This window comes from Brassica napus, chromosome C3 (genome assembly GCF_020379485.1).
Source record: "Brassica napus cultivar Da-Ae chromosome C3, Da-Ae, whole genome shotgun sequence".
Taxonomy (NCBI): Eukaryota; Viridiplantae; Streptophyta; class Magnoliopsida; order Brassicales; family Brassicaceae; genus Brassica; species Brassica napus.
Window position 1 is genome coordinate 32,275,327 of NC_063446.1, and position 7,593 is coordinate 32,282,919.

Below are 7,593 nucleotides of genomic sequence, written 5' to 3' on the forward strand. Positions count from 1 at the left end.
TAGCGCCTGCGACGGCTATAATGAAGAATTAAAGCTACTTAATACTCCTCCAGACAAATCGGCGTCTAACTCTCCACATCTCTCCTCTTACTCAATCATAACGATGCCTCCTCAAGCCAAAAATCTATTGCTCACATCCTCAAATCCATTCCTAGCTTTATGGCAAATCAAACGGCAGTCATCACCACCCAAGTTCATTCTCTACTTTCTTCAGTAAGGTTTCATCAGGACATGGAGATTCCCAGTTGCTTTTTAAGCTAAATGGCCTATTACGCAGCACAGATTCGTGGCCCAACAACTTAACATCCATGATGACATGGACAAATGATAGGTTGCGAATTTTTTCGCTGACGTGGACAGCTTAAGAGGGCTTCATATTCTCCTTTTAACTAATCTTAAAAATTATATCTGAACGTTAAAAATTCTTAGGTGTTGAGTTTCAGGATAAAATCTTGTTAACATATTCTCTCTCTGTTAGAAAAAATCAGAGACGTGTATGAAATCAGAAGCATAATATTGAAATATGGACACATACCTCTTCATCAATCATCAGCATCTCAAGGCCGAGAAGGATGCCTCCTTTGGAATTATTGCGAGCTTTCCAGAAATAGATTAGCTTAAAAAGCAACTGGGAATCTCCATGTCCTGATGAAACCTTACTGAAGAAAGTAGAGAATGAACTTGGGTGGTGATGACTGCCGTTTGATTTGCCATAAAGCTAGGAATGGATTTGAGGATGTGAGCAATAGATTTTTGGCTTGAGGAGGCATCGTTATGATTGAGTAAGAGGAGAGATGTGGAGAGTTAGACGCCGATTTGTTTGGAGGAGTATTAAGTAGTTTTAATTCTTCATTATAGCCGTCGCAGGCGCTATACGGATGAGATAGGAAGACAGTGAGTTCTAGAAGGTCTTCTGTAGACGTCGTAACAAAATTAGGTTGGAGTAAGAAGATTGCAAAACAAATGGGTCATTAAAGCTAAAGGGCCTATTACGCAGCACAGATTCGTGGCCCAACAACTTAACATTCATGATGACATGGACAAATGATTGGTTGCGAATTTTTTCGCTGAGTGGACAGCTTAAGAGGGCTTCATATTCTCCTTTTAATAGAGATTAGCTTAATAAGCAACTGGGAATCTCCATGTCCTGATGAAACCTTACTGAAGAAAGTAGAGAATGAACTTGGATGGTGATGACTGCCGTTTGATTTGCCATAAAGCTAGGAATTGATTTGAGGATGTGAGCAATAGATTTTTGGCTTGAGGAGGCATCGTTATGATTGAGTAAGAGGAGAGATGTGGAGAGTTAGACGCCGATTTGTCTGGAGGAGTATTAAGTAGCTTTAATTCTTCATTATAGCCATCGCAGGCGCTATACGGATGAGATAGGAAGACAGTGAGTTCTAGAAGGTCTTCTGTAGACGTCGTAACAAAATTAGGTTGGAGTAAGAAGATTGCAAAACAAATGGATCATTAAAGCTAAAGGGCCTATTACGCAGCACAGATTCGTGGCCCAACAACTTAACATTCATGATGACATGGACAAATGATTGGTTGCGAATTTTTTTGCTGACGTGGACAGCTTAAGAGGGCTTCATATTCTCCTTTTAATAGTGTAAGATGGTCAACAATGGCTACCCTAGCTCCTTTTCTCTGACTTGAAATCTGGTGTTTTGCTAAGATCATAGTTGCGCGTCTTCTTCGCTTTTGGGAGGCGCCCGTAATGTGAAGAAAGGAAGTGAGATCATGGGAGTGGACATGGTACTCATGGCTGAAAAGGTAATGAAGCTAAAATCCTTTGTCTCTGATTTCCATTTTGACCAACCTTAAATTCAGTAGCCTTGCATTCATCTTGATTTCACTTTCTCAAACAGTCCACCCTCATCCAGGTTCCATTTACGCAATTCCATTTACGCAATTCCATTTACGCAGATTGCCTAAACATATTCACAAGGAGCAACCATAACTTCAGGCTAAAATTATCTAGAAGGAGATATTCAACCTGGTACATCCGAGGAGTTTTAAAATCTCAATCAGTTACTGACACCCAAATTAATACACTAATTCATTGAGTTACTTAATAAATACTACAGGAGCAAATAGGACCTGCATCGACTCTGTCTACTATGTAGAGCTAGAACTATGGCAGGAAAGTGTAGCACCAACCACCCACATTTTGGTGTGAATTCCAGGTATTGAATCTGTTTGAACGTTTGGTAGGATTTACGCTTCACACACAGCGACAACAGTTTACTATATATAAATACGAGAAAACCAGATATGTTATTTAGTATACTTAGGTTAAATGGAAGCATAGCTATATCATTCTCGAACAGTAGATTAACTATAAATAACCCAGTGGAAACATGCCATCAGATTGTTTATTCGCATGTATAATATCATTTATCTCCTCATATTGGCATCTTAGATACCAATTTACATTTTGATCTTGTTACAATTTTTCAGAAAAATATAAACCTCTGAAATCATAACCCCTAGAAATAAGGTCATAACTTTGAATAAAAAAATAAAAAAAACAGAGTAAACCTGTGATACAAAGAGGAAGTCCTTAGAGGTTATGATCTTATATATAAAGGTATTTTGCTTCAGTGATACTCCCCAAAGTGAACCCACAAGGATATTTCAGTCAGTAGCTTTGATTGTGCCGAGCAGTCTTTATTTCATCTAACGCCAAGGTTGTTTAGCATGTCCAGAAGTTTCTCTTCGCAAGGAAATGTGAAGATATTAACAAATTAAATAATTTTCTTCCTTTGTGATCGAGAAGGTTTGTGCTTTGGGAACTGTGTTGCAATCTCTTGGGTAGAAAAACGTATGGTGGATTCTGAAACTGTTAATGTTTGGTTAATATGTTATCCAGTGGATGACAGTGCGTAGTATATTTGGTTGGGCAGGTGATATTCAAATCCTCTAACTTGCTGTTAAATGATGATTTTCAGAAAATGTCGGACCATGGGCTGGCAAATAGAAGGATCTCAGAGAGACAATACTCACGTCACAGCTGCAGTCCTTCTTGAGTTAATTTTGCCATTAGTTATAGTGGTATGTATTTAGTTAGGTTTATTATGTTGTACATAGTTTTAGATGATGAAATGTTCCAAAACAAAAGATGATGAATCGTTTAATAGTTCTTCTTCTTCACATTTATTTTCGTTCAAAATATATAAATTGGAACACATGGCTATACAGCTCCTAAATACGTGCAAACATGCCATCTTCTGTTAAAGACGGATCTCTACAACTTTGGTATTGTGCTCAACCAGATCATAACCCGCCGCCCGAACCAATGAGAGAAACAAAAACTAAGGCTATTGGATTAGGTACGTAAAAGAGTATACTTCTAATTGTCAACGCTTCAGCATGATCGATTAATGGCTCCGCAATAACTATGCAGCTGCAAGAGCATGGATTTTTTTTAAAGAGCTTGGAGTTTGGCTAGACTTGCTGGTCTTTGTTTCAAAAAAGAACGCTAAAGAACGGCCCAAGATGAAGGCTATAGTGGAAAACTTAATGACATGATCGGAGAATCAGAGAGTGAGATTGCTAGATGGCCATGAGTACGGAAAGTAGTGAGGTACTAAGCAAGCGAGCCACATGACATGTGAAGGGGTTGAGTTATTGTTATAGTACAATTTTTGAGTTTTGAAGTTTTTTGCATGTTCCATACTACATATATATATCAATTAAAATCATTTTTGTTGTTCATGTGATTAATTAGTCTATCAAAAATAATCAGTGACACCATTACTTAATCTAACATCAAATAACAAAGGTTAATGTTAAAAAAAAAAACAAAGCTTAATTTGCCAAAATTATAGAATAAAGGATAAGCGTATAAATTATAATACTTGAACATGTTATTTAGTGTTGCATATGTATTTTTTCGTTATCAAAAAGAAACACGAACAAATGTACTCAGGTATGAAGCCTTTAGTCAAAAAAAAATTGTACTCGGTATGCCATGCATTTTATAATTCATACATACATTACATTTCCTCACCTCACACTTCCAAAACTTTGAAGTCAAAAAAAAAAAGGAGAGAAAAATAACTATGAAGTTGATGACTCTTTTGCTTTATGTTTTCTTGAAAATTTAAACTTAAGTACAATGATCTTTATATATGTTAAAACTATTAAAAAAAGTCAGCTATTAGAATAAGAACATGTTCGTTTTTCCATCCGGATGAGCCATTTGGATGGAGATGAGAATTTTATTCGTTTAGGCACTAAAAGTGCAATTCATCCGGATGGGTCATCCGGATGACTTTCAGAAATTTAGACTTAATTTTAAAGTCCATTCAGCTGAGCCAATTTGGACCATTTGGATGGAGATGGTTCATTCAATAGGGTATAATGTCTATTATGCTTCTGGTGTAATTCACAAATTACAAACCTAAACATAATATCATTTTGTCACACACGAAAACTGAAACCACAAAAATGCATTTTCCCGCGAAAACCTAAAAACGAATTTTTCACGCCAAAACCCTAAAAACGCATTTCCAAACAAAATTGCAAAAACGTGTTTTTCCGCCAAAATGGCAAAAACGTGTTTTCATGCAAAAAAATCGCAAAAACGTGTGTTCAGGCCAAAATCACAAAAAAAAACGTTTTCACGCCAAAACCCCAAAACACAATTTTCCGCCAAAACACAAAAATATGTTTTCCCACCAAAACCACAAAACGTGTTTTCCCGCCAAAACTGAAAAATGTGTTTTCTCATCAAAATGCATTTCTCGCCAAACTGCAAAATGTGTTTTCTCATGAAAACCGCAAAATGTGTTTTCTCATGAAAACCGCAAAACGTGTTTTTTCATGAAAATCGCAAAACGTGTTTTTCTCGCCAAAACGTATTTTCCCGCGAAAACCGCAAAAACTTATTTTTCCGCCAAAACGTATTTTCCACGAAACCCGAAAAACGCGTTTTCATGCCAAAACAACAAAAAACGTGTTTTCACGCCAAAACCGAAAAACACGTTTTCCCGCTAAAACCGTAAAACGTGTTTTCCCAAAACCAAAAATTGTCGTTTTCCTGCCAAAACCGAAAAATTTCGTTATCCCGCCCAAACCGAAAATGTGTTTCCTCGCCAAAACCGAAAATCTGGTTTTCCCATCAAAACCGCAAAAAAACGCGTTTTCCCACCAAAACCACAAAACGTGTTTTCTCGCCAAAACAGAAAATTGTATTTTTCTGCCAAAACCGAAAAATCTTGTTTTCCACAAAACCGAGAAATCTCGTTTTCCCCAAAACCGGAAAATCTCGTTTTCCCGCCAAAATCGCAAAAAGGTGTTTTCCCGCCAAAAACGTATTTTTCCGCCAAAAGCGCAAAAACACATTTTCCCGCCAAAAGCGCAAAAACGCGTTTTCCCGCCAAAAACATATTTTCCCGCCAAAAGCGCAAAAACGCGTTTTTTCGCCAAAACCAAAAATTGTATTCCCCCCCCCCCAAATCGAAAAATCTCGGTTTCCCATCAAAATAAAAAAATCTCATTTTTCCGTCAATACCGAAAAATCTCGTTTTCTGCCAAAACCGAAGTTACAGTCGGTTTATTATTAATATTCTTTTTAGTTTGAAACTTTAAAGTTTTTTTCAAATACATGTTTATCAATTTTCTTGTTTTTTAGAAGTTATTATTGTAGTAAAATTTTAACATATGATTAAATCAACATAAAGGATATTTTGGTAATTTGTTTATTAAATTCATTTGGATGGAAATGAAAATAAAGAAACAAACATAAGATCCATTTAGATGATTCATTTAGATGAGTTATCTGGATGGACAAACAAACAGTCACAAAAATCTGAATGGATCATCTCGATAGATTATGCAAATGAATAATGTGGATGTAGATGTAAGATGCTGAAACGAACAGCCCCTAAGTAAAGTAAATAAATTATAAATTAGTATTATATCACTTCAGTGTAACTAATAAAAAAAATTCAAATTGATTAATCCAACTATTATGTTTAAAATCATTTATTTTAATTATGAACAAATTTCGAAATATTAGATCATCAAATAATTGCTGTTTATGTTTTGTATCAATTTTTTAAAATGATTTACTATCTGTTCATCCAGTATTTACTATGTTAGTAAATTTAAAATCTGAACACTATACTATCAAATACATATTAAACATAAAATGATGTATATTTTTATAAATAGGAAAGATTGATATTAGAGTTTCATAATGTCTAACCAACTCAAGATATTTTTAATCTCGGGAAATAAATATTTCTTTTTCTTAGGTTTAAATAAATAATATAAATAAAAAAAAGAAAAATAAAAAGAAAAATATCAATAAATTCAATGACACACAAAATCGTAAAATTTTGCATTTTAACCTACTGCATTCAATTGTTGACCAAAAAAAAAACCTAATGCTTGCAATTAAAAATAATCATGTTTTCATATTTAATAAAAAAACTAGCTTAAGATCCGCGCTTTGCACGGGATAAACATTATATATAAAAATTATTTTATGTATTAAATATTTTTACATATTATGAAATAATAAATATATATTAAATAATTAAAAGTCAGTAACTATTAGATATATAATTAAATTGGTGTGAACACATAAATCAATTTTATTAATCCAAAATTTTTTTTTTTTATATTTGATAGGATATGTAATTAAATTTAAATGATACTAACATACATAGTATATTTTAGTATATTTTTAATATTAATGTCTATTAAATAATGATTTCTACTCATATATATTTTTTGATCATTTGTATCTTTTATAGAAAAAAATTTAAATTACTGATAACAAAATTTTCATTGTGGAATTAACAGTTTTAGTAATTTATATTTTTTAAAAATAAGTTGTCAATGTTCGTTCAAAACTTTTATCAAAAAAATTGTTCAAAGTAAATTTTGAAACTAAAATAATTATGTATTATATATGGTTTATAGTTTAATTTAAAACGATATATATATATATATATATAATATACATATATATATATATATATATTAATAATTAATTAAATTAGACTTTGTACTTATATAATTTTGTAATCATTCGTATTTTTTCATAACAAAAATTTTAAACCATGGATCACAAAATTTGAATGTGAGGCTTTTAACAGTTTAGTAATTTATAGTCGTTTTTAAAACTTCAAAATATAACATATACAGAAAAATCTAAATTTTTATTATATGGTTATTGTGGTTGTTTAATTTATTTAATAGTTTTAAATTAAACAAATATGATAGACGATACAATAATTTTTTATCAAATCTTTATTATTCAAAATTATTAATTGTCATATATACTTTAGCCACATTAGGCAATTCCGTAAATTTTATTTAAGAAAATAATAAAGCATATTAATAATGAATTTATTGTTAGTTTAATAATAAGCTCATTATATAATTAGATGGACCAATATATTTCTCTAATGATTCTAAGAATCATCATAGTGATGATACGTGGCTACAAAAAAAAGTTGTAATACTTCTCAAATAATATATAGGGGATATGAGATATACTTATGATATCTAAGAAAAAAAAGCTTAAATTGTAAAATTTAATGTTACAAGAGTACATTTATGTTAAAAATT

The 7,593-nt window shown here is 32.4% G+C and overlaps 1 long non-coding RNA gene across 1 annotated transcript; it reads left to right on the forward strand.

Moving 5' to 3' along the window:
• Window positions 1-483: 483 nt before the first annotated feature.
• Window positions 484-3,721, forward strand: LOC111201913. The gene is made up of 3 exons (XR_002654847.2): window positions 484-1,779; window positions 1,933-2,005; window positions 2,094-3,721. It is a non-coding gene; the product is annotated as an uncharacterized LOC111201913 (long non-coding RNA).
• Window positions 3,722-7,593: the final 3,872 nt, after the last annotated feature.